The following is a 27,691-nucleotide window of genomic DNA, read 5'->3' on the forward strand; positions in this document are numbered from 1 at the left end:
GTAATGGCCGATTAATAACTTCTTTCTTTGCTTGCTCAGCAGTTTAACTCTCGGGGCGGGTTCTAAGCGTTCCACCATGTAACCTTTTCCTAAATGTAACTACTCTTTTCATATATTCTCTTTTAAAGCTACATACTGGGATAGAGAGTGCTAACCCTCTCGAGCTCCCACTCATATTGTTTTGAGGTGAACTTATTTTTTTCTACCTATTCTCGTTAACGTTAAACAAATTGTTCTTTTCTTAAGTCACCTCTTTAGTATGGGATTAGCCCTGGTATTATCGGCCTAGTGCCAAGTAGGTCTTAATCAAAGTGTATTAGGAGTGCAAGTTCGCCTCCTCTCAAATTGTTCCCTTAGAGGTCATTTAATTAACCTTCTTTTCATTTTATAGACCTCAGTAGATTGGGTATTTTACCCCTGTGTTTATGTCCGTTGAGGACAACTTGAAGGTGGAGTTTGGTGTGGCCTGGGAGAGGCTTAAATTTGAGAGCGAGTGGCTCTTTTGAAAATTGAGTGTTGTATGCCTCGTGGAGGCTTTTCAGTGTAATTTGGAGCTAGGGCTCCTAGGCATGAATGGGGTTTTCTGCCCCTCTGTTGAAACTTGTGTTTGGAGGTAAAACTGAGCTGATTGCCCAGGCATTGTGTTTTCAGGGCTCGAAGCCCAAATCCTGTAAATATTGTAACTACCCTTTGACTTGCTACTTTGTACCTGCCATGCTTGTTATTTCTTTGTTTTTGAAAAGAAAATATAACCTGGTTAAATTTTAATTAATTTTACTTTAGTAGCTTGAGACCCGTTCACCACCCCGCACCTTCTTTCACGCATAACTACCACAAAAACACGGTAACAATAATAATTGAAGGTTTTACATCAGTTACGATGTTGTACCTACGACATACCGAGTTTAAGTTTGCAACTATGTGACCCTTTAATCTTACATTAATCTCTATTGGTAAATTGTCGGTCTCTTCTAACTTCAAGCTTGTGACGATATCTGACGTCTATTGGTCAAAACCTGGTTTCTTCCGAGTTTAACTTTGCAACTATGTGTGACCTTTTAATTTTACATTTAGTCTCTTTTGGTAAATTGTCGGTAACTTCTAACTTCAAACTCGCGACGATATCTAACCTCTATTGGTCAACACTTGGTTTCTTCAGATTTTAACTTTGCACTATATGCAACCCTTTACTCTTACATTTAATCTCTATTAGGAAATTGTTGGTCTCTTCTAACTTTAGACTCACACCGATGTCTGAACTATATTGGTCAAAACTTGGTTTTCTCCGAGTTAAACTTTGTTTGACTCTTTTACATTTAATCTCTGTTATTAAATTGCCGGTCTCTTCTAACTTCGAACTCGCGACGATGGCTGACCTCTATTGGTTAAAACGTGGTTTCTTCCAAATTTTACTTTGGAACTATATGTAACCCTTTACTCCTACATTTATTCACTATTGGTAAATTGTCGGTCTTTTCTAACTTGATTGTTCCTTGTAACTTGATTTGTTCAGATTTTAACTTTGCAACTATGTTTGACTCTTTACTCTTACATTTAATCTCTATTAGTAAGTTGTAGGTCTTTTCTAACCTCAAACTCGCGACGATGTCTGACTTCTATTGGTTAAAACTTGGTTTCTTCTGAGTTAAAATTTGCAACTACATGTAACCTTTTACTCTTACATTTATTCACTATTGGTAAATTGCCGGTCTCTTCTAAGTTCATTCTGAGGTTTATCGATAAGCACAAAATTGAACAGCCCACCTGGTGGCCATGCCCATTAACGCGTCAAGGTTATATGATCCGGTTCGAGTCCCGTTCGTTGAAAATATTTTTACCATCAGAATTTTGCCCGGCAGGGTAGGGGAGGTGAGGTGGTGTTATAGAACTTCTAAGCATTAGAATGCGTGTCAAAAGCCTGGATTAAATTATTAACCTTCCTGCAGTGCTCATATGGAGTGAGGGCATCTGACGCTGTTAATGGTGATTTGTTTTGGACAGATGTATGGAGCTTTCTCAAGACTTGGGCGCAGATTCATAGACGTCGAAGTACAGTACAACCCCGAGCTACAACTTCACTAACAGTTCTACAGTACCTGTTTTGATTCCATTTGTATGACGTATAAATGCTGGAAGGTGTAACTTTTTATTCACAAGATATATTGATAGTCCTTAAAATTTCCAATTACTTTTTAAATAGTAATTTTGACTGTCTAAGACAGGATTAGGTACAAGTTTCTTTATAATATGCAAAAGGAAAATCCCCGGTCCTGCACAGCTAGTCAGCAAGGACGCGGCTATACAACATGCACTAATTATATATGACACTAACCACTGATAATGACCAACAAGGGAATGTTGCAAAACGACGGGTGAACTTGGTTGAGTGCAATTAGGTTAGCCTGCTCAGCCATTCTCTCGACATGTTTTGTTGTGTTGGAGGCTCAAAGGGAACACTGTGTTGCGGCCAAGGTAAGGAACCTCGAACGTACAGTCCTCGGTCATAGTAAATGTCCATTCCTCAGTCCCACCTCATTCCTTGAGGGACTCATTCAATTTTTATTCAAACAAGTAAATCTACATCACTGTTACTGCGATTTTAATGAAACTTTGCACATTGGTAAAGTTATGAAAAATAATATGTTCTTTAAAAACAGCTTTAATGAAATCATCCTGCGTATATACATTTTTTTTCAATGTAACAAAACAAACATGTGAATGAAGAAAGAAAATCCAAGTTTACTCACCCCTTTTTAAAGAAGCTTTCACTTGTCCCACGTAACAACTGCCATGGGAATAAGCTCAGACGTTCTAGTTTTATTAACATTAGATAACTATTTATACTTTGTTTATAATTATTACTTTAATATTTTACTCTTATTTACAGTAACAGTGTTAAAGTGCAGAAATGGGTAAACACAACTAGTAAGCTAGGTTTATTTTTTTACACTCTGAAGTTTTACTTAACAATGGTTTATGGCGACTATACCACGACAGAATTCAAACAACCACTATACGGCTGTTGATGATGACGACCATGTGCGTGTTGGTTCTGACAAAACGTATTCTACGTTACAGCTCGACACGTATTATAATATTTCTACAATTTATTTATTTATTTATTTATTTATTTATTTATTATCCATGAAAAAACCCTACTTTGTCTAACATATTAGGTCTGTAGGTTATAACTAGTTACCTTAAATAGTACAAACATATAATACAAAATTTGTGAAGTGAGTGATTACACACACAAATTTACTAAACTGGGAGAAAAGGAAGAACATATTCTTAATTTGTTTCTAAAATAAACTGCAGAAACTTAAAAAATTCATTCAAACACCAGATCTTGTGAAATAACCTAAAATAGGTTTGACTAACATTACTGTACTACAATTTAAGTGTTGTCCCAAAATATATCTAGCTTTGCTGAAGAATTGACAATCAAAAATAAAGTGAATTGCAGCTACTTCATCTCCACAAACACAACTGTTATTACTACTAATTTTGAATTTATATAAATAAAATTTAAATTTGCCGTGACCCGAAAGAAACTGAGTGCTGGTGAAGTTTGGTTTCAATAAACTGCAGTCCTGACAATTGACATACACCTATAGGAAAAGTACGGTATCTTTGCCAGCTAATTCCATGTGCATAAGAACGAAAGAGGCTATTTAATGGGCTGAAGGAAGATATAATATGGTATACTAGCAATTACCCGCGGCTTCGCTCGCGTGGATTTCGTAATTTGATCAAAGTAATCGTTCCTCGGCATTGTACTAAGATGTTATCTGAAAATTCCTGAAGTATAAAAACTTACCCAAAAATTGAGTTTCATTTATCCAAGAAATTCTTTGTAAACCATGTTTGTGGTATTACCTTTTGGGGCTAAGAGGACTATGCGACATAGAGCTGTACATGTGAGAAACAGTCTTCTCTCAAGTCGAAAAATAAATACATGTTTTTATATTTTTAAAGGAGATTCTAAATACCTATTCGCATACCTGTAACGTCTTCAGTTTTTAAGATATACATAAGTATCCCCATAAAAAGAATTCCACCCCTTGATCAGTCCTTTCCCCACACTCACCCCCATCTAAGACATTTTCCGAAAACAAAAAATGCACGTTTCTTTATTTTTAAAGGAGATTCCAATTACCCATTTTCACGTCTGTAACATATTCAGTTTTTAAGATATAAGTACCCTCATAAAAAATAATTCAAATTCCTTTCACTTCTTTTCACCTCCCGTTAAGTGCTTCTCCGAAAACGAAAAGGTACAGGTTCCTGTATTTTTAAAGGACATTCCAAATACCAAGTTTCTTGTCTCTAACATGTTAAGTTTTTGAGATGTAATGTACATATACCGGTATTCATTTTAAAAATTCACCCGCTTTTCCAATTCTTTTCAGTCCCTTAACTGGATTTTCCGAAAACAAAAAAATACTTGTTTCATTATTTTTAAAGGAGATTCCAAATGCCAGTTTTCATGCCTGTACGCCTGTAACACCTTCAGTTTTTTTAGATAAATTTATACTCATAAGAATAATCCAACTTCTTCTTCTTCTTCTTCTTCTTCTTCACTTTCCACCCCTCTGCCTCCTTAAGTGCACTTTCCGAAACAAAAAAAATATGTGTTTCTTTATTTTTAAAGGAAATTCAAAATACCAACTTTCACGTCTGCAACAGCTTCAGTTTTTAAGATAAAGTATCCTCATAAACACATTTCAGCTCCTTATTTACTTATTTTCAACCCCACACTCCTTATCTCGATTTTCCGAAAAAAAAAACACATGCGTGTTTCTTCATTTTAAAATGAGATTCCAAATACTCATTTTCACGTCTGTAACATCTTCAGTTTTTGAGATATAAGTATCCTCATAAAAGTAATTCAACTCCTCTTTCACCCTCCCCAAAAGTGCGTGTTTCAAAATTTTTAAAGGAGATTCCAAATACCAATTTTCACGTCTTTAACATTTTTAGTTTTTGAGATATAAAAATCCTCATAAAAAGAGTTAAACTCCTTTTTTTATCCCAGCCCTCCAAAAAATGCGTGTTTATTTATTTTTAAGGTGATTCCAAATACAAATTTCCACGTATGTAACCTTAAGTTTTTGATATATAAGTTTCTCCATAAAAGGAATTTTTTTCACCTCACTTCACACTCCCCCTTAAGTGAATTTTCCGAAAACAAAAAAAAATGTTCCTTTATTTATAAAGGAGCTTCCAAATGCCAATTATCACGACTGTAACATCTTCAGTTTTGAGATATATGTATCCTCATAAAAAGGAATTAAACTCCTTTTTCACCGCCCCCGCCCCAAGTTGATTTTCCCCAGAAATTGCGTGTTTCTTTATTTTTAAAGGGGATTTCAAATACTAATTTTCACATCTGTAACATCTTTAGTTTTTGAGATATAAGTATCCTCATACAAAGTATTAAACTCATGTCTGTAACATCTTCAGATTTTGAGAGATAAGTATCCTCACGAAAAGAATTCAACTCCTTCCTCACTCCACCCCCGTCCGTTAAGTTGGTTTCCCCCACCCAAAAAATGCGTGTTTCTTTATTTCTAAAGGAGATCCAAATACCAATTTCCACGTCTGTAACCTTCAGGTTTGAGATATAAGTTTCTCCAGAAAAAGAATTCAATTTTTTTTACTTCCTTTCACACTCCCCACTCAAGTGAATTTTCCAAAAACAAACAGTACCCGTTTCTTTAAAAGAGCTTCCAAATACCAATTATCACGACTGTAACATTTTCAGTTTTTGAGATATATGTATCCTCGTAAAATTAATTCATCTCCGTTTTCATATCCTCATCCTCCCCCCCCCCCCTATCAAGTTGATTCCCCCACCAAATGCGTGTTTCATTTTTAAAAGAGATTCCAAGTACCATTTTTCACGTTTGTAACACCTGTAGATTGATTGGTATAGGCATATATATACACATCCTCATACAAATAATTCAACTAATTTTCAATTCTTTCAACCCCCTCCCCGTTAAGGGGTTTTACCGAAAACCAAAGGTTTTTTTTAATTTTTAAAGGAGATTCCAAATACCAATTTTCACGTCTGCAACATGTTAAGTTTTCGAGATATACTGTAGAAACGCGAATTTTTAAAATTCACCCCCTTTTTCAGTTCCCCTTAAGTGGATTTTTCGGGGGAAAAAATATGTATGTTTCTTTACTTTTATAGGAAATTCCAAATACCAGTTTTCAAACCTGTAATACGTTACGTGTCTGAGATAACTTTCAGATATAGTCTTTTTAAAAATTCACCCCGTTTGTCCCTCCTGTTCACCCCCTATTCATCGGATTATCCAAAAACACAAAAATACGTGTTTCTTAATTTTCAAAGGAGATTCCAAAGTTCAATTTTCATGTCTGTAACATCTCCAGTTTTTGAGATTTAAGTCTCCTCATAAAAAGGTGTTCAACGCCTCTCCCCCCCCCCTTTTTCAGCCCCTTAGTGGGATTTTCCGAAAGCAAAAAAATACGTGTTCCTTTATTTTTAAAGGAGATTCTAAATACCAATTTTTACGTCTGTAAACTTTTAAATTTTTGAGATATATATATTCTCATTTTAAAAATTCATCCCCCTTTTCACCCCCTTAGCGATGGGATATCCAAAAAGCCTCCCTTAGCGAACACGTACATGTTAATATCAATTTATCTACAAAATTTCATTTCTCTGTGTCCTGTAGTTTTGGCTCGGCGCTGATGAATCAGTCAGTCAGTCAGTCAGTCAGTCAGTCAGGACAAGTTATTTTATATATATAGACTAGCAAGATACCCGTGCTTCGCTACGGTATTATACTGAAATTTATAATTGAATGCTAATTTTTTTAGATATATAATCCGCCGAAATTCGCGATCTGACTCGTTTTCTGCGAGAATCCGCCAAAATTCGCGATCTGACTCGTTTTCTAATAGATTACGGTATGTTTCCTCACATTTTTCAATCTTTCTTTCCAGCAATCGATTTCGTACTTCCCGGGCTAGGTCCAGATATTCCACCCCGTCAGTTGGGTCCCTAAATCTTTGCCATCTTTTCCTATAAGCGTTTTTAATATGGATCAAATCCTTCAGGAGATCCGGCGTGGTGTCGTCTTAGGTGCCTTGGCGGTACTGAACCCGCGGCCGGACTGCATTCGTAGTCATTACCCGTCCAGGACCATTTTCCAGGGGGGTCCGCACATTTGACAACGGTCCAGAACATTATTATTATTATTATTATTATTATTATTATTATTATTATTATTATTATTATTATTATTATTATTAAAAGATGTTCTGAACCCCACAGCAAGCTGCAAGATCGCTACTTGGCGGTAAATTACATCTGCTGCCAGTGTCATTGTTACAATGTGACCAGCACCATCGTCGCGCGTAGGCAAGTGTGCGGGATTTCTGGCGATACCAATGACATACTTCCGTGCATTGTTGACCTTATTATAGAGGTGAACAATTTGACGGTCCATCTCATTCCTATCGTTTATTTCAAATGTGTTTAAATTTTTATTTACATGCCAGGAGGATCTACTGTAATCTAAGAACGTTCTCCGAAGGAAAAGATGGCTGTTGAAAACCAGCCCAGGAAAGATTAAAAATGATCGGTTTATGATCAGAATAAGTACATCGAAACTATATAGCCTGTTTCCAGTCATTCGACAGGGTCAGGAATGGAATGAATAAAGCCCCATCTAGCAGCGACAATAGGAATTGTGCCGGCTGCCGAAGCACACCTCTGGGGCAATGATCGTTGAATGACAAATGAAATGGAATATTGGACAGTGTTGCTGGAATGAATGATGAGAGAGAAAATCGAAGTATCCGGAGAAAAACCTGTCCCGCCTCCGTTTTGTCCAGCACGAATGTCACATGGAGTGACCGGGATTTGAACCACGGAACCCAGCTGCGAGAGGCCGGCGCGCTGCCGCCTGAGCAACGGAGGCTCCTTAAGTACATTATGAACAGTAAAATCAATTGATCTCACCTCCTTTTAAACCCCACCGCCGTTAAGTTTATTTACACCCCCCCCCCTCCAAAAAAAATAGAAGACGTGTTTCTTTATGTTTGAAAGATATTCCAAACACCAATGTTCACATCTGTTACAATCAGTTTTGAGATATAAGTATCCCCATAAAAATAATTCACTTTATTTTCACTTCCTTTCACACTCCCCTCCCCCCCACCCCGTAAGTGAATTTTCCGGCAAAATATACTTGTTTCCTTAATAGTAAAGGATCTTCTAAATAGTAATTATCACGACTCTAACTTCTTCAGTTTTTGATTTATGTGTCTTCATGAAAGGAATTCAACTCCTTTTCACTCCCGCCCCCCAAACGCGTTTTTCTTTGTTTAAGGAGATTCAAATACCAATTTTCACGTCCGTAACAACTTTAGTTTCTATTAGATGTATGTATTCTCATACAATTAATTCAATTAATTTTTCAATTCTTTCACCCCACCCCCCCATCCCCCCTCATTGGATTTTCCGAGAATACGTGTTTCTTTACTTTTAAAGCAGATTCCAAAGCAGATTTCACGTCTGTAATATCTTCATTTTTGAGATATCAGTAGCCTAATTAAAAGAATTCAACACCATTTTCAGTCACTTTTACCCCCCCCCCTTCCACCCAAGTGGTATTTCCGAAAGCTGAAAATACACGTTTCTTTATTTTTAATAGAGATAAAAATACCATTTTTCACTTCTGTAACATGTTAAGTTTTTGAGATATACTGTAGAAATTCGCTTTTTAAAATTTCACCCCTTTTTATTTCCCCTTACGTGGAGTTTCCGAAAACAAATCACCTATCTTTCTTTACATTTACAGGAGATTCCAAATACCCACTTTTTACGTCTATAACATTTTACGTTTCTCAGATATTCTGTAGATATAGTCTTTCAAAAAATTCACCCCAGTTTGTCACTCCTGTTTAACCCCCATTAATTGGATTTTCCAAAAACAAAAAAATACGTATTTCCTTATTTTTAAAGGAGCTCCCATATTCAAATTTTCAGTTCCGTAATATTTTCAGTTTCTGAGATATATGTATCCTCATTAAAGGCATTCATCCCATTATTCACCCATTTACACCCCTCCAATTGGGATTTAAAGAAAGCCAAAAATACGTGTTCTTGTATTTTTAAAGAAGATTCTAAATACCATTTTTTTACATCTGTAAACTTTTAAAGTTTTAAGATGTAGACACACTCATTTTAAAAATTCACCCCCCTTTTCACCCTCCATTATTTGGATTTTCCAAAATCAAAAAAATACCTGTTTCTTTATTTTTAAAGTAAATCCCAAATACCAATTTTCAGGTCTGTAATATCTTCAGGTTCTGAAATATAAGTAGCCTCATTAAAGGCATTCAACCGCTTTTTCACCCTTTTCCACCCTTCCAATTGGGATTTTCCGAAAACAAAAAAATACGTGTTTGTTTATTTTTAAAGGAGATTCTAAATGCCAATTTTTACATCTTTAAACTTTAAAAGTTTTGAGATATAGATAGACTCATTTTAAAAATTCACCCCCTTTTCACACCCCCCCATTAATTGGATTTTCCAAAAACAAAAAATATGTATTTCTTTATTTTTAAAGGAGATCCTAAACACCAATTTTCAGGTCTGTAATATCTTCAGTTTCTGAGATATAAGTATCCTCATGAAAGTCATTCAACCACGTTTTCACCCCTTTTCACCCCTCCTATTGGGATTTTCCGAAAACAAAAAAATACGTGTTTCTTTGTTTTTAATGAAGATTCTAAGTACCAATTTTTACATCTGTAAACTTTAAGAGTTTTGAGATATAGATGCACTCATTTTAAAAATTCACCCCCTTTTCACCCTCCCATTAATTGGATTTCCCCCAAACAAAAAAATACGTGTTTCTTTATTTTTAAAAGAGATCAAAAGTACCAATTTTCAGGTCTGTAATATCTTCAGTTTCTGAGATATAAGTACCGGTATCCCGATTAAAGGCATTCAACCCCTTTTTCACCCTTTTGTGCCCCTCCTATTGGGATTGTCTCAAAACAAAAAAATACGTGTTTCCTTATTTTTAAAGAAGATTCTAAATACCAATTTTCACATCTGTAAACTTTTAAAGTTTTGAGATATAGACGCACTCATTTTAAAATTTCACCCCCCTTTTCACCCCCTTAGCGACGGAATATCCAAAAATCCTCTCTTAGCGAGCACCTACATCTTAATATGAATATATCTCCAAAATTTCATTTCTTTATGTCCAGTAGTTTTGGCTCGGCGATGATGAATCAGTCAGTCAGTCAGTCAGTCAGTCAGGACAAGCTACTTTATATATATAGACTAGCAAGATACCCGTGCTTCGCTACGGTATTATACTGAAATTTATAATTGAATGCTAATTTTTTTAGATATATAATCCGCCGAAATTCGCGATCTGACTCGTTTTCTGCGAGAATCCGCCAAAATTCGCGATCTGACTCGTTTTCTAATAGATTACGGTATGTTTCCTCACATTTTTCAATCTTTCTTTCCAGCAATCGATTTCGTACTTCCCGGGCTAGGTCCAGATATTCCACCCCGTCAGTTGGGTCCCTAAATCTTTGCCATCTTTTCCTATAAGCGTTTTTAATATGGATCAAATCCTTCAGGAGATCCGGCGTGGTGTCGTCTTAGGTGCCTTGGCGGTACTGAACCCGCGGCCGGACTGCATTCGTAGTCATTACCCGTCCAGGACCATTTTCCAGGGGGGTCCGCACATTTGACAACGGTCCAGAACATTATTATTATTATTATTATTATTATTATTATTATTATTATTATTATTAAAAGATGTTCTGAACCCCACAGCAAGCTGCAAGATCGCTACTTGGCGGTAAATTACATCTGCTGCCAGTGTCATTGTTACAATGTGACCAGCACCATCGTCGCGCGTAGGCAAGTGTGCGGGATTTCTGGCGATACCAATGACATACTTCCGTGCATTGTTGACCTTATTATAGAGGTGAACAATTTGACGGTCCATCTCATTCCTATCGTTTATTTCAAATGTGTTTAAATTTTTATTTACATGCCAGGAGGATCTACTGTAATCTAAGAACGTTCTCCGAAGGAAAAGATGGCTGTTGAAAACCAGCCCAGGAAAGATTAAAAATGATCGGTTTATGATCAGAATAAGTACATCGAAACTATATAGCCTGTTTCCAGTCATTCGACAGGGTCAGGAATGGAATGAATAAAGCCCCATCTAGCAGCGACAATAGGAATTGTGCCGGCTGCCGAAGCACACCTCTGGGGCAATGATCGTTGAATGACAAATGAAATGAAATATTGGACAGTGTTGCTGGAATGAATGATGAGAGAGAAAATCGAAGTATCCGGAGAAAAACCTGTCCCGCCTCCGTTTTGTCCAGCACGAATGTCACATGGAGTGACCGGGATTTGAACCACGGAACCCAGCTGCGAGAGGCCGGCGCGCTGCCGCCTGAGCAACGGAGGCTCCTTAAGTACATTATGAACAGTAAAATCAATTGATCTCACCTCCTTTTAAACCCCACCGCCGTTAAGTTTATTTACACCCCCCCCCTCCAAAAAAAATAGAAGACGTGTTTCTTTATGTTTGAAAGATATTCCAAACACCAATGTTCACATCTGTTACAATCAGTTTTGAGATATAAGTATCCCCATAAAAATAATTCACTTTATTTTCACTTCCTTTCACACTCCCCTCCCCCCCACCCCGTAAGTGAATTTTCCGGCAAAATATACTTGTTTCCTTAATAGTAAAGGATCTTCTAAATAGTAATTATCACGACTCTAACTTCTTCAGTTTTTGATTTATGTGTCTTCATGAAAGGAATTCAACTCCTTTTCACTCCCGCCCCCCAAACGCGTTTTTCTTTGTTTAAGGAGATTCAAATACCAATTTTCACGTCCGTAACAACTTTAGTTTCTATTAGATGTATGTATTCTCATACAATTAATTCAATTAATTTTTCAATTCTTTCACCCCACCCCCCCATCCCCCCTCATTGGATTTTCCGAGAATACGTGTTTCTTTACTTTTAAAGCAGATTCCAAAGCAGATTTCACGTCTGTAATATCTTCATTTTTGAGATATCAGTAGCCTAATTAAAAGAATTCAACACCATTTTCAGTCACTTTTACCCCCCCCCCTTCCACCCAAGTGGTATTTCCGAAAGCTGAAAATACACGTTTCTTTATTTTTAATAGAGATAAAAATACCATTTTTCACTTCTGTAACATGTTAAGTTTTTGAGATATACTGTAGAAATTCGCTTTTTAAAATTTCACCCCTTTTTATTTCCCCTTACGTGGAGTTTCCGAAAACAAATCACCTATCTTTCTTTACATTTACAGGAGATTCCAAATACCCACTTTTTACGTCTATAACATTTTACGTTTCTCAGATATTCTGTAGATATAGTCTTTCAAAAAATTCACCCCAGTTTGTCACTCCTGTTTAACCCCCATTAATTGGATTTTCCAAAAACAAAAAAATACGTATTTCCTTATTTTTAAAGGAGCTCCCATATTCAAATTTTCAGTTCCGTAATATTTTCAGTTTCTGAGATATATGTATCCTCATTAAAGGCATTCATCCCATTATTCACCCATTTACACCCCTCCAATTGGGATTTAAAGAAAGCCAAAAATACGTGTTCTTGTATTTTTAAAGAAGATTCTAAATACCATTTTTTTACATCTGTAAACTTTTAAAGTTTTAAGATGTAGACACACTCATTTTAAAAATTCACCCCCCTTTTCACCCTCCATTATTTGGATTTTCCAAAATCAAAAAAATACCTGTTTCTTTATTTTTAAAGTAAATCCCAAATACCAATTTTCAGGTCTGTAATATCTTCAGGTTCTGAAATATAAGTAGCCTCATTAAAGGCATTCAACCGCTTTTTCACCCTTTTCCACCCTTCCAATTGGGATTTTCCGAAAACAAAAAAATACGTGTTTGTTTATTTTTAAAGGAGATTCTAAATGCCAATTTTTACATCTTTAAACTTTAAAAGTTTTGAGATATAGATAGACTCATTTTAAAAATTCACCCCCTTTTCACACCCCCCATTAATTGGATTTTCCAAAAACAAAAAATATGTATTTCTTTATTTTTAAAGGAGATCCTAAACACCAATTTTCAGGTCTGTAATATCTTCAGTTTCTGAGATATAAGTATCCTCATGAAAGTCATTCAACCACGTTTTCACCCCTTTTCACCCCTCCTATTGGGATTTTCCGAAAACAAAAAAATACGTGTTTCTTTGTTTTTAATGAAGATTCTAAGTACCAATTTTTACATCTGTAAACTTTAAGAGTTTTGAGATATAGATGCACTCATTTTAAAAATTCACCCCCTTTTCACCCTCCCATTAATTGGATTTCCCCCAAACAAAAAAATACGTGTTTCTTTATTTTTAAAAGAGATCAAAAGTACCAATTTTCAGGTCTGTAATATCTTCAGTTTCTGAGATATAAGTACCGGTATCCCGATTAAAGGCATTCAACCCCTTTTTCACCCTTTTGTGCCCCTCCTATTGGGATTGTCTCAAAACAAAAAAATACGTGTTTCCTTATTTTTAAAGAAGATTCTAAATACCAATTTTCACATCTGTAAACTTTTAAAGTTTTGAGATATAGACGCACTCATTTTAAAATTTCACCCCCCTTTTCACCCCCTTAGCGACGGAATATCCAAAAATCCTCTCTTAGCGAGCACCTACATCTTAATATGAATATATCTCCAAAATTTCATTTCTTTATGTCCAGTAGTTTTGGCTCGGCGATGATGAATCAGTCAGTCAGTCAGTCAGTCAGTCAGGACAAGCTACTTTATATATATAGATTATAATGTCTTAGCTGCAAAACATGACAAATCGAGGCGTTCATATAAACTCGAATGAATTACATGCGTTTTAAATTATAATACACTCAATATATAAATTCACTTATAATTTCATCAATTTTTAATATTTTAAAAATATTTTAAATATTAGTCATACTGCGTGCGTTAAAATGTCAGATCACCTTCTTGTAGAAATATACGGCAGAAGGAATTCCATTTGTTTGTAGAATCTCCACTCCTACATTTTTTCCCTTCCTGTCCCCTTTTACTCTCTTTTGTCTCGTTAGTGTCTCCCTAAAACAGTCTCTTAGTCTTATTCATAAGTTTTCAAGTTCTTTACCTAAAACAATATATGCTATTATTTGACCTTTCACATTTTTAGTAACTGTTGATATATTTAAGGATATGGTATACTGTTGCAGAACAGGCGCTTCAACTGTATCTGCTAAATTGTAAATAATGTGCGTAAAGCCGTGTGAAAAATGTATTCTTCTCAAACAATTAGAACTGTCAAAATTGTGATTATATAGCTAATTTATAAATGGTAGCCTACTTACAATCAATTTGAAGTACTGAAATTATTTCTTGCCAACAGTTTTCCTTTCTGATCAAATCTCTGTAGTAATTTGATGACATATCATAAAGGCAGGGATATCTTTTCACCTCCTCAATTATTCTTCTTTTGGCCCGTTATCCATTGTATTAAAATATCAAAACACTATAGCAGAAGATACTCACACGACACGACTAAACACACACGACAGCCCGCCAGACCAACTGCTCAGAAATGAAAAGCGCATGCGTCATGCCGGCTACAGCCAAGAAAATCGCCTGCCTAGCGATCTGTCTAGTTTAGCTTAGCTTAGCTTGGCGTAGTATAGCTTAGCATAGTGGCCTGTGTGTGTCATCGTACTTAAATGCATCGGGAGCGATATTTTTTACACCACGTAACTTAGCTTAGCTTAGCCTAGCTTTCTGTGTGTGGTGGCCTTTTAGGCCAGAGAGATCGGCAAACTCTGTGATAGAGGTGTGTCGGTACTGGCGTACCGGTACGCGTCACCTATTCTCCGAATGGAGCAGTGACAACCTGTTCCAGGATCCTCTTCTCTATCGGTCCACTGCTACTGTGACAGCGTTGCGATGCGACTCGCAGTTTGCTGCTACCGGTCCACTGCTACTGTGACAGTCCTGCGCTGCGACTTGCAGTTTGTTGCTACCGGTCCACTGCTGTCTGCTACTGTGACCAAACTGTGACGGTCTTGCGCTATGACTCGCAGTTTGCTGTACCGGGAAGTGTTGTTACGGTCCAGTGACACAGACGTCGTTGTCCCATACCGTTAGGGAAGTTGTGACAAGAACAGGACGGGGACATATCGGTATGGTGTTCAATATTTCATGTGAACGAAATAAATCCACAGTAATCTACTTCAGCATTGAAACGTTTCTACAAATAATAATAATAATAATAATAATAATAATAATAATAATAATAATAATAATAATAATAATAATAATAATAATAATAATTTATTGTGATTATTATTAATGACTGTTTTTCTTAACATAGTTAAAATACTGTATAGTTAAACGTCACTTTTAATACTATAACTAATCATTTAATCTGGCGAATATGACCAATGAACATTTTAAATTCACAACACTGAATACTTTTTAAAACGTCAGATACTTCAAAATGATCATCGGCGATTTCTAAACAACATTATAGGTAATTCACATGTCAGAATCCTAGGGAAGAATTGCACACAAAATATCATTTTCCTGTTTGTGAAGTAACTGGGTAAAAGTAATCGGATTACTTGTAACGATTACATTTTAAAAAATTACTTGTAATAGTTACGTTTTCCAGAAAGTCGACTTGTAATTTACTTCTTGAAATAAAATTGTGCCGGGCGGAGTAGCTTGGTCGGTACAGCGCTGGCCTTCTGACCCCAACTTGGCAGGTTCGATCCTGGCTCAGTCGGGTGGTATTTGAAGCTGCTCAAATACGTCAGCCTTGTATCGGTAGATTTAGAGGCATGTAAAGGAACTCATGCGGGACTAAATTTCGGCATCTCGGTGTCTCCGAAAGTCGTAATAGTAGTTAGTGGGACGTAAAGCAAATAACATTATTATTAGTACATTTACTGGCAAGTTAAAGAACTCTTGCAGAACAAAATTCCGACACTTCGGCGTCTCCGAAAACCGTATATGTATTTATTGGGACGTAAAAAGTAACATTATTATGTATGTATTTATTAATTGAAGATAAAAATATTTTCGATACTTTCAACCTACATCCAGTGTGCCATTATCGAATCAGATAAGACAGGCGTGATCATGACATAATCGAAGAACAGAGCAAATCGTGCATCCCCTGGCTACATAAGCCTACTATGCTATGTTCCTCAGATCCATTTGTGCTTGTACTGGTTGTCACTGGACCGATAGCGTGTCACCGCGGGCTCCATCTGTTGCTGGACAGGTTTGTCACTGGACCGGCAGCGTGTCATCGCGCTCTGCATGCTATGCCATGCCATGCTCCTCAGCTCCATCTGTGGTTGGACCGGTTTGTCACTGGACCGGCAACGTGTCACTGCTCTAGTCGTGTCACTGGAGCAGTTGAGCAGTGACACATTATTTCTGGACCGTCACACTTCTACTCTGTGAAGATGTGAGCCACGGTGAAGTCGGCACCACAAGAACACACTGGAGGGGTCTTCCCTCTTTAGGAGATAAGAGCGGGCAGATCGTAAATGACCTATCCTCAGCCTACACAATACTATGGCCTCTCTCCGTGAAGGTCGGAAAGACGACCGCCACAAGGAGTTTGTCTTCTTAATTGCTCTCACTTTATTAGGAGTTCGGATAGCAGCCACTCCAATTTCCAGGACGCCAAGATCGTTCGACGTAGCTGAGCACAAATATCTTTAGCAGGTACATTAAGAGGTCTTGGAGGTAAACGTACCGCTTCCTTTGCAGCTTGTTACGGCCTCTCTACTACATAAAGAGTTTACCTTCTTACAGTCTGCCATCCGTCGCATTTTACTGCTGCCATATTCTCACCATCTGCTTGCTCACTCATCTGTTCATTAACTGGCCTGTTCCACTCCACTGCTGCTGCTCCCGAGGCCTCGTGCTGCTCCGCTGTGACGTCACGCTAAGTATTTTTCTTCGAGTAATTTCTGGACTCACCTTACCACCTATATAAGCATGTTATTACTTCGTTTCGCCGGTCAGACATCGAGTGAAATTATCCCTGAGTGAAGAGAGCAGAATATTTCGCAGGCGGCTGGTCCGTTGCGATGTTTTAAATTTTTATTCTGTGAAAAGCTGCATTGAAAATCTTCATACAGACTGGGTGAGCGAATGTTAAAACTTTTTCATCTTTCGTGTTTCCATCAAGACTTGATGACTGAACGACTGATTATTCTATGCTCTTCTGGCTTTCATTCTAACAGTCCTTCAGACTGATATCTTAATTAATCTTCTACTTTACATGATAAACTGCATCTGGACAAATGTTAGAAGTGTTGCCACATCCTGAACTTTCCTTGAGGCCGGAGCGGCCGCTCACACTACCAACGTATAGGGTTTAAGCAGCCTGGAAAAATCCCCCTCCCTTTCCTTCTCTTCTCAGCCTGTCTCCTTTTTTTCTCCACGGTATTAACTCGTATATTTCTGTCTTTTAACGTGCTCTAACTCTCTATTTTACTTACACCCTTTTGGGTTTGATATTTGATTGTAAGTGTGGCCTTTGAGCACTATTGTCAAATTGTATTAATTACCCCCCCCCCCTTTCTTTCTTAGTCAGTGTCATTTTCAAAAAAATATTAAAAAGTATACTAATTGTGCTTCTCTGCCGATTACGGGTCTTGGTTTTTTTGCAGAAACTTATTTGTGTTATTCGCAAGAATTTTTAATCAATATCTGTCTCGATTGCATTCTATTGTTAAGAGGGCCGAGCCCTTACTAAAATCTTTGTGATTCCTATTCTTGGATTGTTGTACTCTGCCTGTTCTAGTCATTTATGGTTGAAATATAACTTGCTTAAATTGATTCCCTTTTCTTTAATTTTTGTTTGTTGTGTGCTTCCTCCCCTCTGTTCTCTCTCTCTTTTTTTTTTTTTGACTCTGCACTTACCACGGACGGCCCTCTTGGTCGCCCCGCCGAAGTTTCACTGACTCTGCTGATTGATAAATATCATGTTTAACACATTAGTTTTTGTGTTACCGTAACCTAACGAGATTTATAGTTTTGGTATCTGACATGTGCCCTTCCGTGATCTGACAAGTTCCCACCAGTGAAATGAGACCTGCCTGCCTTAGGTGCTGAGTACCTCAAAATGTATGATCCTTTGTGCCGTGGGTCGATCATTTTTTCATTACCTGTGCTGTGATTTACATCGTTTTCGTAATTCCTATGAATATATCATTTATTGATACCACACACTATTTAAATTCGCCACAAGCTGAATCCGTAAGTTCGTTTCCCGCAATCCCAACGTCGCTTGGAAGCCACGCGAAAGTGATTCTGGTGCCAGCATCACTTAACCTGGCTAGAAGGTAATGAATCTGCTGCACCAGTGAGTGCTGCGAGAAACAGGCTTCAATAGACTGCAGACAACTTAATGAGTCGGTACACATAAGAAAGTGGTTCCTTTCGTCACTCATTGCAAACTGCAGAGCTTCTAACATGGCGTAAAGCTCCGCAGTATATACGCTACATATACTAGGAAGCGAGATATTCGTGCTCATATCATCGGTGACGAAAGAGCAACCAACATTTTCTCCAATTTTAGAACCATCCGTGAAGATATGTCTCGCGGCCAGATATTGGTGAACGAAGTCTTGGAAATACGGAGGAATCAGTGCTCGCCTTGGGTCCACGGAGTAGATCTAGACGTATTTCCGGTCGCGGAAATAACCACGGAGGTACCTCGCTAAAAGTTTGTTCAAGACAACCACCGATATCTATATTTAAATCACGACTCAAGCTATCAATTCGAAACCCAACCGGCCTCGTGGCATTCGACCGGTCTTGGAACCTCTGGTAGTACTGGGCACCAAAGATGCATTGCTAGCTTGGATGTAGCGGCATTTCACGAATTTTGACAGCGTACGTGAGGAGTAACTGCTGCCTCCTTATTCGTAAAGATGGAACTCCCGCTTCAGCGAGTAGGCTGGGAATGGGGCTAGTACGGAAAGCTCCCGTTGCCAGCTTAACTGCACTGCGGTGAATACTGTCTAAAAGGCTCAACGTAGATGTTGATGCAGAGCGATAAGCCGCACTTCCATAGTCAATTCGATAGGGGACCATTGTCGTGTAAAAACGTAGCAGCACCGCACGGACAGCCCCCCACGAAGTGCCGCTGAGAAACTTAAGCATGTTCAGTCTCTTCATGCAGGCAAACTTCAACTGACGAATGTGGGGCTGCCACGTTAGTCCCTTATCAAACTGGAGACCCAGAAATCTGCAGGTGTCTACCACTGGTAAGGTTTGGTTTTCTTTGGACTTGTTTTCCTGTTCTCGAATCAAGTAACCAAAAACCATGCTTACCTTCACAACCAGGTGTTGCATTAAATTACAAAATGACAAACATCGTCAAATACTGTACGCTCTGTAAATAAGTTCATTTCGAGGTGGACAATTCGAACCTCTTTTGTAATTTAATGCACAGTATGATGCTCTTGTTGGGTTGGTGAACTTTTCTTGTAAAAATGTGGAACGCACACTCATCCCCATATCCGAGGCATTGCCAAACTTGATGCCCCACAGCGCCCAAACCATACACTTCCGGAAAAATGGTAAGTTTTTCCGTTCTGCACAACATATTAGCTGTTGGCGGTGTTGATTTGAATCACTCTATATAAATCTCCGGCTCCTTGGCCGAATGGTCAGCATAGTGCTCTTTGGTTCAGAGGACCCTGGGTTCGTTTCCCGGCCGCGTCGGAGATTTTAACTTTCAAACAATTAATTCCCTCGACTCTGGGATACGGTGTTTTTCCTGTTCCCAACATCCCTGCAACTCACACACGAGACACAACATTATCCTCCATTTCAAAATAACACGCAGTTTCCTATACACGGCAGATGCCATCCACCCTCGTCGGAGGATCTGTCCCAAGGACTGCAGCAGGCTAGAAATAGCTCCACGAAATTATATACTATGTATACATTTTGGGATTACTGTTTTAAGAGGAAGTACAACCGAGCAACCATTCTCTATTAACACTAATGAAAATAGAGGAGTTCCGACACTTCGAAGAGTGGACGTATCGGTGAAAAAAAGGGAAGGACACGGAGGGAGTGAAATTGAAGGACTCCCTACTCCGCGAAGACCTGATGCCGATGGGTCAGAAGAAAACAAGAGATGACCAAGGGAGGTCGGATAAGGAAGAGGAAAACGAGGAGCCCGGCACACGTGAATTGAAGCAATGCCGCACTCAGCTAGGGGCCTTGTGGTTGCCAACCCACACTCCCAAGTTTAGATCTCCTGAAATTCACATTTTAGTCACCTCGTACGTCAGGCAGGGGGTATTGTGGACGTATTCTACTTCCCCCACCCACCAGAGTCCCGACCAGGTCGAGGATTTTAACTGCGTGTGGTTAATTCCCTTGCACTGGGTGTTCGTGTTCGTCTCAGTACACTTCTCTTCGTCTGTACAGTATAGCATCCCTTTTTAAACAACTCGTTTCTTCTGCAGTATGCATTCCGTTACTTTGCACGAAAAAATGTAGGATATAAGATTAGGAATACGGTAAAGCTAATTTGAATTGTACAGAATTTTTGATCTTGAATATACTGCTGTTGCTCATTTATTAATATTTAAATTTCTTTTACTTGCCGTGGTATTATTTTTGAAAGATGGAAAGTCTTCTATTTATTTGCGTTGGAACAATTTGTGCAGTTATGTGCTGAGCACTATGACTGCCTTTTTTCTTGCAAACACTCATTAACAGCCGTGTGAAATAACAAATATTTACGAATGTAACATTCAAAATGTCTGAAACAAGCGCTCACTAGAATGTACATGCTTCAGTTGTTTAATATTTTAAAATTAAAGCTTACAAGACATAAAATTAGCGTTTACTCGAAGCTGTGTATGTCTGCAGTTTACTCTGTTTCAGTATGGCGGACATAGGTTCCCCAAACCGGCAAGAGCTACAGAAAGTCCTAAACAACCTTCACAATTGGGCAGTTGATATAACGATCTCAACATAAACCCGAGAAAGACAGTGTAGGCTACATGGCTTTCCGAAAAGGGGGAAAACTAGCAGCGGAAAACAAAATGATTCTCAGCGAAGAAGAACTCACGGCGGTCAATACCTACAAATACCTTGGTGTCACCCTGCAAACAACGTGCCACTCTTTCAGACACCACATAAAGGAACGAGTGACAGCTGCCATCAGAGGAATATACGATCTGAAGAACATAACCAAACTCTCACTACGAACAGCAATGACACTCTTCCACGCCATAATAACTCCCACTGTCTCATACGGCCTAGAGATAGTATGGGAAAGGCTAACCACAACAGACCTCACCACGATAGAAAAAGTGAAAGCACGATTCCTTAAGAGAGCATTGGGCGTGGCAAGCGTCACCGGTTATTATATACCACTAGATTTTTACGCAACGGAAGCAATGGCCGATAGACGATGGGCACAGGAAAATCAGGAACTAAGAAACGTAATTGCTAGACTCGCCGTACACGGCTTCCATCACAAAATTTACAAAAACATAAAGGATCATGAACCGAACAAAGAATGTACTGTATATGTTCTCTGTGTGAGAATCCATGCGACAAATACCACATAACACTGTGTAGTAAAAGGGAAAACAGCGTAGTTGACTATAGCAAAGACTAAACCGCCTCGAGCATTTGTAAATCGCAGTGTGTTGTGTGACAATATTTCATGCTTTTACTTTGTAACCTTGAAACCTATTGTTGTATCCCATTACATGGCCATCTGGCTGCAATAAATTCTTATTAATATGGCGGACATAGGTCATGCGCACTAGAATTTGGCGCACGGAGTGGAACGAAGTTTCCTGGAACTGTGTTGGGGAGAGGGTTTCTGTTTCGGAAGAGAACGGAGGAAGGAAGAGCGTCAATTTTATGTTTTATGAGAAACCGTCGTGAAGATGGTCAAGCATTCATCAATGAGAATCACCCCAATCCGACTGCGACTGGTATTCTGGTTACGTGATGGCATATTGAAGAACCTTCTTATTTAGTTACTTGATTGGAGTACAGTCCTCTAACCTACTTCCCCTTATCTAGGAAACTTAAGTAATAGGGTCATACAGATCTTCTTCGACAAGAATGTCCAGGTCAGTTCTGATTTGAAGTACATGTAAATATTTATATTACAAAAAATTATCGTGTGCTGTGTTAAGGGCAGTTCACCTATTCTCAAGCTGTATATGTTCGATAATTACGAGTGTTACACGTATTATTATTATTATTATCATTATTATTATTATTATTATTATTATCTTTGAACAACTAGATTGTTAAGTGGAGGAACGATAGTCAACCCGTATACCAAGCTCCAGATCTACTGGAACTCAAGCAGACTCCTACTGACTGCGTTAATAACTCCTGTTAACTGGAAATATTTTGTAAGTTTCACAGTGGAGACGCACGGTATGCTAGTGTAATCGTAGATGATTTCGTGCAATGAGAATGTATTATTACTGTTATATTTTTTTCTTTCTCTTGCTGTATAAACCGTAGAATTCTTGACAAGGCTGAATGTTCCTTCCCCTGACCTGCCTCACTCTCCTGCGCATATCACTATCGTTATCTAAGACCGTCCGCTGATTCAACCCACCTCCCTCCCGTGTGCTTGTTGAGCATTAGTGCCCTACATATCTCACTTAATATTACCTTATTTACCCAGAACCCAAAATATCGAACAACAACACAGAACAAAACATGTCAAACACATTGCACACACTCCCCATTATCTAACAAGAACACAAAACAAAATATGTCAAACACCTTACACACACTACCATTATACATAATTGCCTAATTGCACTAATACAAGCTTTCCACACACGATAAATTCCCTCTGTGTCCAAGGACGGGGTGATATGCGCATTGATCTAGGTCATGGCTTACACGACTAGAGTTGGGTGACCAGACACGCTGATTCAACTCAGGCTTGAAATTTACATACCTTTTTATGTTTTTTGTCATATATCTCTTCCATTGCAATCCAGAAGGATAAATCTGTAGAGCTATAGAAGAGATAAATGTGTACTGTATATAAACCGTAGGACAGACATTTCCGTAGTCTGTATTTCCTCAGGTAACAGTGTACCTATCCCTTAAATCCAGTTTTCAGTTGTGGGTGACGTAAGGCTTACCATCACAATTAGATTTTCCCGAATCATCGAACACGACCTGAGATCCGTTAACTTTCATTTTGACTTATTTTTTATTTTTGTGTTTATACTTCGAAGGCTATCTTCCTGGTACCCAACGTATATTTTATACACGTTCCGTCGCACAGGAAATGGGAGACAAACAAAGATCATAGGAAAGAAAGGAAATGGAAGACAAAGAAAGAAGAACCTAACAGGCGTGGCACAAGTCATAAGATACCACAACTTTGAGGAAATGAAAACGAAAGCCTCTAGAATAGACGAATAGCTGCGGGGACAAGGCGTACTCGTTAGGAAATGAATTGTGATGTTATTAAAGTGATGATAATGATGATGCTCGTTGTTTAAAGGGGCCTAACATCTAAGGTCATCAGCCCCTAATGGTACGAGATGGACGACATGAGATGATAATTAAAATTGTAAAATGTATTCAGTCCACATCTGTGGTGTAGTGGTTAGTGTGATTAGTTGCCACCCCCGGAGGCCCGGGTTCGATTCCCGGCTCTGCCACGAAATTTGAAAAGTGGTACGTGGACTGGAACGGGGTCCACTCAGCCTCGGGAGGTCAACTGAGTAGAGGTGGGTTCGATTCCCACCTCAGCCATCCTGGAAGTGGTTTTCCGTGGTTTACCACTTCTCCTCCAGGCAAATGCCGGGATGATACGTAACTTAAAGCCACGGCCGCTTCCTTCCCTCTTCCTTGCCTATCCATTCCAATCTTCCCACCCCCCACCAAGGCCCCTCTTCAGCATAGCAGGTGAAGCCGCCTGGCAGAGGTAGTGGTCATTCTCCCCCGTTGTATCCCACAACCCAATGTCTCACGCTCCAGGACACTGCCCTTGAGGCGGTAGAGGTGGGATCCCCCGCTGAGTCCGAGGGAAAGCCAACCCTGGAGGGTAAGCAGATTAAAAAAGAAAATGTATCCACTGACAAGAGTTTGAAATAAATGGTGATGAAAAATGATTATGAGGTTAAATCAGTCAGTGGATCTAATTCGCAAGGCATTATTTTCTACTAAAATTATAGAAAAATACAGGTGACAATCAAATAAGGCGTTGCGTGGAAGTACATATACATATATATATATACAGTGTGATTCAGCAGCCCCTTCCAATATCGTTTGCTGCAGCCCAACTAACGTGCACATGGTTATGAAGGTGCTGCTCCCCTGCAGGCATACTGTGTGGTACTAATGCTCAGTGAGCACATTTTGCACACGATTCTGAATCCTAGCGAGCTGTTATATCAGCCGTTCGCAAAACATGACTCATTGAAATCATGTAGCAACGTCCTTTTACCATGTAACTAAGATAATGTGTCGCGCCTCGTGAGCGGGTGTAATGAAGAGGAGAATCAATGCATAAAACTAGGTAACAGCGCAATAATAATGTCTTTAAACTCCGAACCGGAGAGCCTATGTACTCTTCTCTCGTCATACTCCCAGCATCTTTCCAGCAGTGTAGCGTAGCAATCGACGGTATGTGCCAGCGGCGGTTTGAATCCTGCATCGTTCAAATATTTTTGCATAGGTAGTATGATGTCTGAATACGTAAACACAGGCCCACGTTTGCCACATTTAAACAGTATAATGACGCTGTTATTCATCTTGTGCCCTGCACATAGTCCACTGGTCAGGACGTGAATGTACTGCAATCTCTATTGTCATTCGGCATGTTTTCCACAGAGGAATACGTTGACATCCTCCCCATTTGTGGGGAAGAAAGACAAAACGCGTGCGAGGCAGTATGTCTGTACCAGGAATGGTATCCCAACAGGCGACACCCGACTGCTACGACATTCCGCTGTGTTGAAAGACGCCTAAGGACAACAGGCGTGATTTCCAACCAACAACCAGTCCGCGATAGGCCCGTTACATCGGGTGAAACAGAAAAGGCCGTTCTGGAGGCAGCTCGTAATAGTCCACACATAAGTACAAGGGCGATTGAACGACAGGTGAACACCAGTCAGCCGTCCGTCTGGCGAATGCTGCATGAACATAAATTTCACCCACCATCTTGAGCTACACAATGAGTTCCATAGGCAGGAATTCGAAGTTCGAATGGAGTTCTATCGGTGGCTGTTAGGCAGGCTGGACAATGATGCACATTCACATTGCGTATCCCATTCTCTGACGAATCGCGCGTCCACAATAATGGGAACGTCAATCGCCACATCATGCACTATTGGAGTTCGGACAATCTTATCTGGGTGTGACAGGCAGCCCATCAAGTACGATAGGGAGTGAATGTTTGGTGTGAAATCTTGGGGGAACGCCTGATTGGACATTATTTCTTTGAGGGCTATTGGAGGGGCCAACGCTAACTGTACTTTCTGCTTCAGGAACTCTCACTGCTGCTGGAGGTTGTGCCCTTGCACGATCGTTTGACAATGTGGTTGCAACCGGATGGAGCTCCGCCACATTCAACTTTACCCGTTCGTAACCATCTGAACGAGTAACTGTCAGGGAGATAGATAAGACGAGGAGGCCCTATTTCTTGGCCTCCCCGATCACCGGATTTAACGCTTTTAGACTTCTGCTTATGGGGAAATTTGAAGAACGTCGTTTACACTCAAGCGCCGGAAAAACCCGACCAGCTCCGGCAACTCATCACGGATGCCTGCCGAGCGATTACACATGGAATCCTTCAGCGCGCCAGGCTATCTAATGGATAGCGAGCCCGAATGTGCATAAACAAAAAACGATCATGACATAGAGCATATGCTGCGATAAAACATTGTCAGGGCAGTTGTCTTCCTATTATTTCCGGTCTGTATATGTCCGGCCTGCTAAATAATCGGCCCTTCTTAGTGCCACAAACACATTCATTCACACACAATTTTCATTGTGAACTTACCCTGCGTGTGGTAGGTATTAAACAAATATTTCAAAAAATTTAATCTTCACCCCGGACTCGAACTTCCCACCTGATACGCAAGCCCTTTTTGCCACGCCTTTACCAACTACATTACGGTTCCGAACGGCACAATGCACAGCTTATAGCAAGTATTAGGTTTACATACTGCGATCACAATATCAATTTATTGTTTCGCCGGCGTGTCAGGCTCATATGATCTAGAAAGCACACACATGACTTCCATTGTTTAATACGAGTATAACATTACGGCGTCCTATCATGGTGAGACGGTAAATACCACGATATCTGGTTGTGTTGTCTGAGCACACTGACTGGGGAAATGTTTTTAGGACGGAATGAATATTATGGGTTGCATAAATCTACATTGGAAGGGTCGGTTGAATCACGCTGTATATAGAAAATTCAAGTGAGAAGTTAAAATAAAATTAAAATACGCAAACACGAACTGAAGCAGAGTCAATGGGATAAAAGCGCAGTTAACAGAAATACACTAAGATAGAGGACAATATTACACACGATAGAAAAGACCACTACCCCTCACAAGACGGATGACGAGGTCTGCTAACTGCTCGTCATCTCGAAGGATGAGGGAGATGGAACTCGGGAGTTTTAGACTACGGCACACATCGACCAGGTCCACGCCCTCCGGAAGGATCTGTACCACGGTAAGATGATCGCCGAAAGTACACAACGGAGGGGGTTTCCCTTTCAGTAAATAGGAGTGCGTTATTATACCGTGGCCAATTTAAAGACGACATAATACCACTGCTACCCTCCAAGAAGACCGAAGGGAAGTCCTCTCACTCCTGTCACTCCATCTCCCAATGGGATATAACCAAATGTCTCAGCTGAGAGCGAATATCACTTGCTGGAACCTTGTAAGGCAACGGGGGCAATGTAACTGCCTCCTTGGCACTCTTATCTGCTAACTGGTTTACCTCTATACCCATGTGGCTTGGGAGCCACATAAACGTGATTCTGATGCCGGCATCCGAACAACAAGACAGCAGAGCTTCACAGATAGCATAGAGCTCTGCTATATACACACTACACGTTTCCGGGAGAGCAAAAAAGCCTATCGTTATCGACAACGAACGCACAGCCCATTTTCGATTCTGCCTTCGAACCATCCGTGTAAACGACGACTGAACCTCGATACCGGCCAACAACGGCCAGGAAGGGCCTCCGATAAATCGAAGAGTCCCTGTTTTCCTTCGGGCCAGTGTGCAGATCCAGGACTATTTCACGTCGTCGTATTATCCACGGAGGTACCCCACTTGGTTGTCTGACAAGGCAGGGAACAGAAGGTAAGTCAAACAATCTGTGACTGCTAGCCAAGCGTATTCCAACCGGCCGTGTTGCTCGAGGATAAGCAGCGTACAGGCGACGGTTTCCATTGTGGAATACCCAAGGATAGCTTAGGTGAAGTGGCATCTGTCGTAACTTTGTAGCATAAGACAGAAGCATTTGCCTCAGGTGTAAAGATGGCACACAAGATTCAGCGAGCAGGCTAGCAATGGGGCTTGTACGAAAAGCTCCCGTTGCC

Source organism: Anabrus simplex, chromosome 3 (genome assembly GCF_040414725.1).
Source record: "Anabrus simplex isolate iqAnaSimp1 chromosome 3, ASM4041472v1, whole genome shotgun sequence".
Taxonomy (NCBI): Eukaryota; Metazoa; Arthropoda; class Insecta; order Orthoptera; family Tettigoniidae; genus Anabrus; species Anabrus simplex.